Source organism: Gobius niger (assembly GCF_951799975.1).
Source record: "Gobius niger genome assembly, chromosome: 6".
Taxonomy (NCBI): domain Eukaryota; kingdom Metazoa; phylum Chordata; class Actinopteri; order Gobiiformes; family Gobiidae; genus Gobius; species Gobius niger.
Window position 1 is genome coordinate 1,547,398 of NC_136857.1, and position 12,224 is coordinate 1,559,621.

The 12,224-nt window shown below is 38.3% G+C and overlaps 1 protein-coding gene across 2 annotated transcripts in view; it reads left to right on the forward strand.

The window, feature by feature from the left end:
- The window catches only part of magi3a (membrane associated guanylate kinase, WW and PDZ domain containing 3a), a gene marked incomplete at its 3' end in the record, with an annotated part of 461,011 nt that overhangs the window by 95,916 nt on the left and 352,871 nt on the right, over positions 1 to 12,224 (forward strand). The window lies entirely within an intron of this gene.

Here is a 12,224-nt window from a genome sequence, read left to right on the forward strand (position 1 = left end):
CATTTATATAGCTTTACTTTTCTCCTATTAAACCACTAATATTGGCTTGTTGCACGGTGTGGCTATGCTAGCTCCTCTGACCTGAAGCTGTGAGCGCCAGTACTTCCTGTCTGTGTTCTTTTCCTGGAATAATCTTGATGAGTTCAGAGGAGACGCCTGAGATCATAAAGGATCGATAGTTTGTCTTGAAGCTAAAGGCTAACATGCTATGAAAGAACTGAATAAACGCACTATTTCAAATGTTTAACCTCTTAACTCCCGCCTGAACCGAGAGCATTATCTCCAGTTCAGCTTTACCCAAATCCTGTAGGCCAGTGTAACGCCTCATTTGAAAGCTAAGACCTACAAAACTCATCTAAATGGATCTTTTTCCTCACGTCATCAGATTTTTTTCCATCTTTTTGGGGGGGGGTTTCAACTCATTTTGTAGCTTTTTTGTGTCATTTTTTTTTTTTTTGTGTCATTTTTTGTCAAATTTGTTCATCATTTTTTGGTCAATTTCTTGTGACATTTTTTGTCAATTTTTGGTAATTTTTTTGTCGAATTTTTATCTATTTTTTGTCATTTTTTTGTCTAATTTTTGTCATTTTTGTAATTTTTTGTCGAATTTTTGTCATTTTTTTGTCATTTTTTGTCAAATTTTGTGTCACTTCTTTCCCACATTTCCATCATTGTTTTCGTCTCAGTTCTGTCGCTATTTTCTCACCTTTTTTCCAGAAGCTTTTGGATTGGGGTAAAGCCAAACTGGAGAAAATGTGCTCCGTTCAGGCGGGAGTTAAGGGGTTAATGCATGAAGTTAATGTTAGCCTTTAGCTTCAAGACAAACTCACTGATCCTTATAAACATAAATATTTACTCTGTACAGCAACTCGTTAACCTGAGGAAGTGATCATCTTCCAGGAACTGTTGGAAACACCATGATTCGAACAAGTCTAAGCTAATCTTAATGGAAAAGAATACAAACAGGAAGTACTAGCGCCCACAGCTTCAGCTCAGAGGAACTAGCGTAGCCACATTGTGCAACAAGCTAATTTAAACCTATTTAAACTCTATATAACCAAGCAAACACCATTGACAGAATCTTTATTAAAGGGGTGTCTTGGCTCTATAGGGTAACATAGTATACATGTTTTTGTGGTCGGGGCAACCTCTGAATCGTGCCAGCCAATGCTTTCCTTCTTCCCGCCCATCATGCGCTGTCACTCCTTTCCACTGCATTTCCACTGCAGCAGCAACACCTTCGTCCTCCTCAGCCTCTCCAGCTCCTCAACCAATGCCCCGAAGAGCGATGTCCCTCGTTGGCCGCCCTTAGTTGTCTGCGTCTCTGCCTCTCCTGCTCGGAATAGCTTTGTCTTAATTTAGAACTGCCCTTAAACCTATATCCAAAAACAATCTAGCTTATACTTGCTGCGGCTCCAAACACATTCACGGCACGTTTCTGTTTGATGAGCCAAATGTTCCCGGCGTCTGCGGTTCCAGAATCTCCTCCATCAGACAAGGTGAGACTCCGCCTAATACCCGGGAGTGTTATTACTCAGGCAGAGCCATCACGGGAGGAGGAAATATTTCTCTGTGGAAGAGGACTTGGCTGACGCGGACCAAACGGAGAGTATCGTTAACCTGAGATTTTGGCGGCGGCGGGGGCTCCTGCCTGTTTTTTCGAGGTCGCGTCGAGCCAAGTCTCGTCTCCGGTAGGGCTGTGCAATTAATCGAAATTCGATTACGATTTCGATTACAACAGTAAACGATTACAAAATTAGCATAATCGCAAAAAAACGATTAGAATTTGTATTTTTTTTTTTCATTTAAATTTTTTTCATTTTTTTTTTTTTTACATTTTTTATTTTTGGATTTTTGTCACTTTTTTGATGGATTTTTGTAATTTTTTGGCTGGATTTTTGTCACTTTTTTAATGGATTTTTGTCACTTTTTTAATGGATTTTTGTCACTTTTTTTATGGATTTTTGTCACTTTTTTGCTGGATTTTTGTCACTTTTTTTATGGATTTTTGTCACTTTTTTGCTGGATTTTTGTAATATTTTTGCTGGATTTTTGTCACTTTTTTGCTGGATTTTTGTAATATTTTTGCTGGATTTTTGTCACTTTTTTGCTGGATTTTTGTAATATTTTTGCTGGATTTTTGTCTTTTTTTGCTGGATTTTTGTCTTTTTTTTAAATGGATTTTTGTCACTTTTTTGCTGGATTTTTGTCTTTTTTTGCTGGATTTTTGTCACTTTTTTGATGGATTTTTTTAAAGGCAACAAATAATCGTTTGAATAATCGTGATTTCAATTATGACAAAAATAATCGTGATTATTATTTTTTCAATAATCGAGCAGCCCTAGTCTCCGGGATCAGGAATAACAGCGGACAGACGTGGGGGGGCTTGATGAAAATGACTTCTGCAGACATGCGCTCCGTGAAGCTCTCGTGATGCCAGGTCATTGTTACAAAAGTCAGGGCTGTGGTTAACTCTGGAGCGGCTTGTTTTTGAAAGCAGTCATTTCCCCTCCTCAATCTGGAGGCTTTGTCTCAGCTCAGTCTGACGGTTCATGAGAAGTTTGCTGGTTTCAAGCCGGACCTGATTGCAGATTGTGGCGTTCACGCGCGTCGCCGCCTCCAGTCACACTGTCGCATCATTCGCTTTGGTGGCGCCACAGTGTTCAAAGAAATGAGCCAAAATATGAAAGAGAACGGACAGATTTTCGTGTAACAAAAACGCCAAACGATCAAGTTTGACCAAAGTTTGAAATTGTTATGCACTAACTCTATGGACTTTTGTTAATTAAAACACTTAAGGCGAGACACTGCAGGTGAATAGGGAAACAAATGTAATTTACAGATATCAATTTGAAACTTTTGCTGTCGATCAGTGGCATAAATGTGAGAAGAAAATACATGGCAAGTTTTCTGTCATTTTATCTTTTCATATAAGAACAAGGTGTTTTATGTCTAAAAATGCCCCAGATTTCCCATCTTTTCGGCGACGAAATCTGAATAATGTTTAGAGCTACATTCAAATGTATGGTTTCATTTTATTGATAAATGAGTTGCCAAGACTTTCTCAGAGCGGATTTTGGATTTCTTGTTTAGTTTTAAAATAATCAGTTTTTTAGTGGAAAAAATTGTAAAAATGTAATTTTCGCCTCATTTTTTGACATTGAAAACTCAATAAATGGGGCTTAAGGGATTAAATAATAAAAAATCCCTCTGAAAAAAATCTTCCAAATATTGTTCAGTCCAAGGCTGGAAAATGTGAAGTCTTTAGGTCCGACTGACGTGGACATAGTGTCGCCACAATGACAGAAATGTGTGTTTTAATAATGCATTGGTTTTATATAGCGCTTTTCTGGACACTCAAAGACAAAGCTTTACATTGCATTATTCATTCACTCCACACTCGGTGGTGGTAAGCTACTATTGTAGCCACCAGTCTGCGCCACCACCAACCACTCACTCACTCACTACATTCGCTAGGCTTCCTGGTGTTACCAAACGGTCTCCCATCCAAGTACCGACCAGGCCCTTTGCTTTGTTTGGAGAAAAAAGCCCTTGAAATTGCATTCTCCCATATAAGTCTATGGGGGAACATTGAATCAGCGCAAGATTTAAACATGTTATTGTGAAGATTAGGCATATTTTCTGTTTCCAGGTGAAGCTTGTATGTTCAGAGACAGATTTGGCCCAAAACCTGAAAACTGAAAAAATGGAGTTTTGCCTGTAGTGTCTCCCCTTAAAAGACTTAAACCACCCGCCATCTAAAGAAACTAGCCTCTGAATCTGGAGCAGCACAAGGAGATTATTGCTGGGTTGCAGGTTCTAGAATATGGTGATGTCATCGGGCCCAACGGGGGGCAGGAGCCAGTTTTTCCTATTAACAGCATTACACTTTCACAAGTCGTAGCTAAAAAGAAAATATTTGAATTAAAAAAATGATCATTAATATCAGTCACTGGGTCCATGATCTCTCTGTACAAGACCAAAAATGTCCTCAAAAACAAAATATTTTTTCCTCTATATAATACTATAGGCCTTTAGAATGCTGTGATGTCACCTGCAACCCAGCAATATCCTCTATTACCACCAGTAAAAACAGATTTCCAAAGAAAAGTGTTGAAACGTTGAATGAATATGCCGTAGCTTTCTCCCCGTCCTTTGATGCTTCAAACTACGAATGAATAATGAAGAAAATCCTGGTGTTAAAACCTTACGCAATATGTTCTATGTAAGCACTCATCATAATCATATGCAAGACATAGTAATAGTGACCTAGAAATTTCAATTAGTTGTGGGAAAAAGTGCTTAAGGCTGTTCTGAACGCTTCTGCTGCTGATGATAGTGTGGATCTAAGTGTCTCTTAGAACTGAGTCTTTTAAAGTCATTTGTGGCGGCTGTTTGTTGGTAATATCTGTACAGGAAACCAAAGATGTGTTTATGGACTGTCATGTGGTGTATATGTAAAACCAGGGTGTCCAGGCTTTATTCATTGAGGGCTGGGGGGCCACAGATTAAGGTCAATGCAGGGAACATTTCAATTGAGTGCGTTCAGCAGAGTTTCAACCGGTGCTCCACACTTTTAATTAGGCTGGGAACTTTAAAACCTGCTCCTTCCCACAATGCAATGTTATAAAAAGTACCATCTCTCTGTTCCAATTAAACAAGAAGACTCAGAACTTATGGGCTCGGCTGTTAAACGTAGAAACAGAGACGGAGGTTTTGTCTCATAAACACTAAAAGGCCACAACTCATTTACATCATTTGTGCCACTAATAATTTGACCGATTTCTAATGATAAGTAAGTAGTATTAGCAATCAAGCACCTGGCTGAGGCAAGGAAGTATATTTGTAGAGCAGAACTCATACACAAGGTAGCCATCTCCACTGTAACGCTGAGTATAAAGGGAGTATACAGGCACCAAATTCAGTGTGTGGGAAAAACAGTTGTTGGATTCTCTTGTTCTGTTGTTGTACAAAAATTGCCAATGACTCTGCTTTTGTAAGGTTTTGCACTTCGGCATCTTTTTGAACTGGTGAATGAATGCATTCTTATTGTTCTTGTCAGTTTTTATGTATCTTGTGCTGCAAAACTAATTGCCTCATCGGGGACATGAAATAAAGTGAAGTGAAAGTGAAGTGAAGTGAAGGTAATAGGTACGATTTAGAATGTGATGATGTCATAATGTCCGGTGGAGGGCGGGGTCCAATACAACTCTGTGGGAGAAACACAGTGTTTGTAAGAAATCTCCATAACGAAAATGAAGAAATGATTTTCCTCATCATTATTTCTGAAAGTCCTTTCTATTGGCCAACATCAGGCTCATGTTTTTGAATATCGTCACCACTTTTGGACATGAGTTCATATGTGCTGACTGAGGAGACAGTGAACTTTGTAACGGTTTTTGTTTCATGTGGATTCTTCCAGTAATGATTGAGATGTAAAAAAAAAAAAAAAAAGCGGCAGTTGTAGCTAGCACTGGCTAACGTTAGCATTAGCACGATGCTAACATGAAGCATGTTTGAGAACAGTTAAGGGGGAAGATCATTTGGAGAAAAGTCTAAACTTTCTCTAATGTTTTCAAAATCTACTTTAAAGGGACTATACAGAGTTTAAAAACATTTAAGTAAAGTATTTTCCTCCCCCTTCATGTTCCAGCCATGTCCTAATGTGTAGAATGAGCTCAGACTTATTCACCACAACTGCCTCTAAAATCCTGCACTGTCACTCACAAAGGTGTTACTTCGGGTCTGAAGCTCCGTCATGCACGAGCTTAATATAGAAGCTGCAGTTACGGGTATGACCTGAGGTGGCAGTAGTGAGCATAAAATGGCCAACTTGCATCTAGCCCCTTTAACAAATACTGAATTATTGATCTAGTTTTCTACCCAATAAAGATGCAAAGACTCGGGGAGGAGCAAAGTAGTTCAATAGCCCATAAGTAACAGAGGATGCTAACATGATGCTACATGTTAGCACCGTGCTAATGCTAACACCAGCTAGCACTAGCTACGACTGCCGTTTTTTCACGTCTGCTGAACAAGCTGCTGTGAGTCGACACATCCATATGGGCCTGATTTAGACTTGACTTTATTTATCTGTAAGTTCATGTTCCACAAGAAAATGGCTAAAAAGAGTGAACAATTGTGTTTCCCAAAAGACTCTTTTTTTCCCCTCGGCGAAGCCACGCCCCCTTCTATGACGCGATGCCGTCTGTATCTATAGCAGGGGTGCCCAAACAATTCTGTTGGCCCCAGAGAGTGACCTACTTTTGCCCTGCGTGTGGTTAAAACTCTCTTCCATTCATTCTCAATGGTAAATATGGATGCAGTACACTTTTTGACCACCAGCGTCAAATTGGGGGCGCTGTTTCTCTCCTTTTGGAAACACTGTTGTGGTGTCTTGGTCTTTATTAATCACAGAGCGCTGTAGCATCAACTTCAGTTTTCCATCTTTTATTGCAAAGGTTGTTACATCGACACCAGCATATGTTAAAAATGGACTTATAAAAGAATTGATGCTGAACTGACACTTTCAAAATAATCGAATGTGGCATTTTCTTTGAGTGAACGAATGAGGTAAAGTTACTGTAGGTGCTGTAGATGCAGGTGTTTTTTGTTTTTTTTACATTTTGCACTAATTTGCTACAATTGTTGACTTTCTACTAAAACTAGGCTTTTGCCAGAGTTACCATTTGTTTTGATATAGCATGTTATTTGCATAGATAGAATCAAATGCAAATGTGATTAACAGTTACATGTGTTTCGTGGTTGACATCGCCGTGTTTGGCCCTTTTTCATTTTGGCCCTCGGAGACACCCCTGCTCTATAGGCTCTGTAGAATGTTGTGATGTCACGTGAATGTAACCTATTCAAAGATCTTCAGAGTGACTTAAAAGTAGTAAATGCTCCATGTAAAAGCGCTTTGTGACCTTGTCTGTGAAAGGCACTATATGCAGCACAAATAAAGCCCTTTTTTCTTAAATCAGGCCCTTTGTGTCTGAAGAAACTGACTCCCGCAGCATTCAACCGATGCATGATTTTAATTATGATAAACATTTGTTCTGAACCTGAGACCGTAGGGCTGCTCGATTATTGAAAAAATAATAATCACGATTATTATTTTAATTGAAATCATGATTAGTGATTTCAATTACTAATCGTGGCAACAAATAATCAAACGATTATTTGTTGCCTTTAAAACATCAAAAAAGTGACAAAAATCCAGCAAAAAAAGACAACAATCCAGCAAAAAAGTGACAAAAATCCATAAAAAAAGACAAAAATCCAGCAGAAAAAAGACAAAAATCCATCAAAAAGTGACAAAAATCCATTAAAAAAAAAGACAAAAATCCATCAAAAAAGTGACAAAAATCCATCAGAAAAAAGACAAAAATCCATCAAAAAAGTGACAAAAATCCAGCAGAAAAAAGACAAAAATCCATCAAAAAAGTGACAAAAATCCAGCAGAAAAAAGACAAAAATCCATCAAAAAAAGTGACAAAAATCCAGCAAAAAAATGACAAAAATCCATAAAAAAAAGTGACAAAAATCCAGCAAAAAAATGACAAAAATCCAGCAGAAAAAAGACAAAAATCCATCAAAAAAGTGACAAAAATCCATCAAAAAAATGACAAAAATCCATCAAAAAGTGACAAAAATCCATTAAAAAAAAAAGACAAAAATCCATCAAAAAAGTGACAAAAATCCATCAAAAAAGTGACAAAAATCCAGCAGAAAAAAGACAAAAATCCATCAAAAAAGTGACAAAAATCCAGCGACAAAAATTAAAAATTTGAAAAAAAAAAAAACATTAAAAAAAATAAAAAAATAATAAAATATAATCGATTTTTTTGCGATTATGCTAATTTTGTCATCGTTTACTGTTGTAATCGAAATCGCAATCGAATTTCGATGAATTGCACAGCCCTATGAGAACGAATAATTAACAATGTCTTTTTCTTCTTCTTTTTTTCATGTGATTGCTGACTCGTCGCGCCTCCTGCAGGTAAGAGCTTTTCTTTTATGAAACACTTCACACACAGCTGGGGATGAAGTCTGTGGATCGTACTAAAAGAAAACTGTGCGAGTTGAGGAAAAACCGAGGCCACTGGCGATTGCCCCATATTTTTCATCGTGCGATTTGCTCGACTGTGTTTCTCTTTTTCCCCCGGCCCGCGAGAACAGGAGACTCTTTTAGATACGTTGACCCCCTTCTTGTTTAATCTATGGCCGTGTGCGCCGCGGCGTTTGAGAAATGGCTCCAGCTGGTCGGGACAATTTCTCCGCCGCGAGGTTGTAATTTTTGCCTCATCGTTCAGCAGATTTGTTCCCATGGTATAAACGGTTCAGAAAGTTTTCAAACTCTCTCTATGTTTAATATGTTGCAGAGTGATACTGACAATGCACATTTCTATTATTAAAATGTCCTCTCTGTTTACAATGCAATCATTTATGAGCAATTTACATACATTTTCCTCCTTATTTCTTTTGGCTTTATTTGATGAGACGGCTCAGGATGAAAGGGTTTGAATTGGGACGTGAGACATTCAGCCATTTGTCAAAGCCGGCACTTTTTTTTTGTCCTGTTTTGTAAATTTGTTTTGCTTTTTAGCCAAACTGGAGAAAATGTGGTTGACGCTTAACACTTTATAATAACTACACCAGTTCTAACCGTTAATAAATGATGAGTTTGCACTTAATTCATCATCAACAATTCATAAAATAAGTGTGACTAACACTTAATAACGACTTAAAGCGGAACTAAGTAACTCATCCCCTAGAGGCCATAAGCGCCACTGCAGGTGTCGTAGCATGTGCTGTTTTTTGCTCATTAATTGTCCGTGAGAGTAAATACTACGCTGACAGAAAAGACAAATCCAGTTACACAATGGAGATCACTTTTTTCACTCAAACTTAGCTGCAAATACTGTTTAAGTGGTGCTAGCCCACAGTTAGCTTTGCCCGTTATCCTGTTAGCTTTTTCTTTGTGATTCTATTAGTGTGTATTGGTTTTCTGGCCAGAGACACCGGGGGAGCTGAAAGACCCTCCCCAATCATCCCTTTAACACTTACTACGAGAAGCATTTATTTAGGTAAACAAGGTACTTAGTGCTGCTTTAAAGGAACAGGCCAGCGTTTTTCCACACTGAGATATGTTCTTACCTGAGCTGTGACGAGTTCTTTAGGACCTGTCTGATCTTCAGTCACGTAAACACAGCGCAGACGGCGTTAGCATTTAGCCTCTCCCTCTCTCCTCTATAGCTCCAAAACAGGTCAAGATAGAAGCTACCAAGCTCTTCCACGTTTTCGAAATCCGCGCAGTAATCTTCACTTTACTGTGCGGATGCCGAACTACTCCTGGTATTATTACGCCTTACAATATAGTTCCCCCTTTTATCCGCTTAGAAAATCCACATTGTTTAGTTTTGTGTAATTATACTTTGTAGTGGAACACTTCACGTAACCATATTTAAATAGGGAAAACGTGGAAGAGCTTGGTCTTCTAGTCTGAGACGAAAACGATGATGGAAATGTGACAAAAAATTGACAAAAAATGACATAAAAAATGACATAAAAAATGATGACAAAATGACATAAGTGTGACAAAAAGTGACAAAACATTTACAAAAAAGTGACGAAAAATTGACGAATAATGACAAAAATGTCACATAAATGTCACGAAAAAAATATACAAAAAATGTCACGAAAAATGACAGAAAAATGACAAAAATGTGACAAAAATTTGATAAAAAACGGACGAAAAAATGACAAAAATGTGACAAAAAATGGACGAAAAAATGACAGAAATGTGACAAAAAATAACACAAAAAAAGACAAAAATGTGACAAAAATTTGATAAAAAACGGACGAAAAAATGACAAAAATGTGACAAAAAATGACCAAAAAAAAGACAAAAATGGGATAAAAATGTGACAAAAAATGGACGAAAAAATGACAGAAATGTGACAAAAAATGACAAAAAAAAGACAAAAATGTGACAAAAATTTGATAAAAAACGGACGAAAAAATGACAAAAATGTGACAAAAAATGACCAAAAAAAAAGACAAAAATGGGCTAAAAAAAGTTTTTAAAAATTACAAAAAATTGACCAAATTACAAAAAAAGTTAAAAAGTTACAAAAATGAGTTGAAAATCCAACAAAAAAATGATGGAAAAAAATGTGTTGACGTGAGGAAAAAGATCCTCTCGGTTCAGGCGGGAGTTAAGAGGTTAAGCTTTTAGATTTGGGTAAAGCTCGGTTTCGCCCGGGGGTAAGTGTACAGTAAAGTGAGAGGCCAGACCGGTGGCCCTAGAGCCAGTGGCCCTTCTGTGCTCTTCCAGAGTGGACATACGGCCAGTCCGCCCCTGTGTGACACTTTACAGGCGATGGCGTCTCTGAATGACTCCACATCGTTCGTGATGAGACTGTTCGTATGTTAGGTGTGTCTGTCTGGAAGCTGCGAGCTCATACTTTCCCACACGCGGCGCCGCATTGATCTGCGGCTGTAGCGCTCGGCCGCTGAAGCCGTGGCAGCTCAATAACCCGTTCTCCGGAGTCTGGAGTGGAGCGTGAGGAGCTTCAGTCCAGAGTTACTCCTTTAAAACTTGACATTTATTGTTCAGCGCTGACTTGTGGGCAGCCCAGCTATTACTGCTCTGCTTCTGCCCGGGGGAGGAGGAGTTTGCTGGGGTTGATCTGCAAGTTGGTAAACAAGATAAAGATTCCGTGTGAAGTTTGTGTTTGTTTCGGTTGATTTTTATTGCACCCGATTAGCGCGTGTGCATGTTTTCAGTGGGCGCCCTATTTTCATTTGTGCCTGTCCCAGACTAGAACAACATGGAAGACTGTTAGGAGAACCATGACTCCTGAGGGGCGGCAGTTCGACCCCCATCTGTTGGCTGCAAACACTGCCATTGTGTCTTTACGCAAGGCACTTTGCACATCACGCTTCAGAAACGTGTTCCATTGAGCGTGCAGTTTTGCAGCCACACTTTTCTACTTCGTCATCACTGGAACAGCCTCTGCTCAAAGATCTGTGACTGAGGAGCAGGTGAATAATGGAGCGAGGGCTGCACAGTGTATCGCCAAACAATGTAAGGTGAGGCCTCTCTCTCTCTCTATTTATATACTGTATATATATTTATATAAAACAAATCCTTTCCTGTTCCTTTAAGGGGAGACACTACAGGCAAAACAAAAATTTTTCAGTTTTCAGGTTTTGGGCCAAATCTGTCTCTGAATATACAAGCTTTCACCTGGAAACAGAAAATATGCCTAATCTTCACAATAATATGTTTAAATATTGCGCTGATTCAATGTTCCCCCATAGACTTATATGGGAGAATGCAATTTCAAGGGCCTTTTTCTCAAAACACATGTTTCTGTCATTGTGGCGACACTATGTCCACGTCAGTCGGACCTAAAGACTTCACATTTTCCAGCCTTGGACTGAACAATATTTGGAAGATTTTTTCAGAGGGATTTTTTATTATCTAATCCCTTAAGCCCCATTTATTGAGTTTTGAATGTCAAAAAATAAGGTGAAAATTATTTTTTTTACAAGTTTTTCCACTAAAAAACAGCTTATTTTAAAACTAAAGAAGAAATCCAAAATCCGCTCTGAGAAAGTCTTGGCAACTCATTCATCAATAAAATGAAACAATAAGTTTGAATGTAGCTCTATCCATTATTCAGATTTCGTCGCCGAAAATATGGGAAATTTGGGGCATTTTTAAGCATGAAAAACCTTGTTCCTATATGAAAAGATAAAATGACAGAAAACTTGCCATGTATTTCTTCTCACATTTATGCCAGTGATCGACAGCAACAGTTTCAAATTGATATCTGTAAATATACATGTTTTCCCTATTCACCTGCAGTGTCTCGCCTTAAACTGAGATTTACACATTAGTGGTCACACAGCCTAAAACAAAATCAAATGGTAACTTAGAAATATGCATAAGTTCAGTTTTACTCGAGATTGTCTAATTTAGTTCTATTTTTTTCATGCTTTGGACCCATTTAAATATCTTTTTTCCAAGTTTTGTTTTGACACAGTTCACTTTAAAACAGCTTATGGGTTTTTCGTTTAGATTTAATTGAACACACTGGGCCCAATCCAGGGACAAAAACGGTGGGGTTCTCAAAAGAGTTCCCAAACTTTTTTGGCTGGGACCCCAAAATTGACACGTAAACAACTCGGGACCCCATTACTTAAAGTTATTC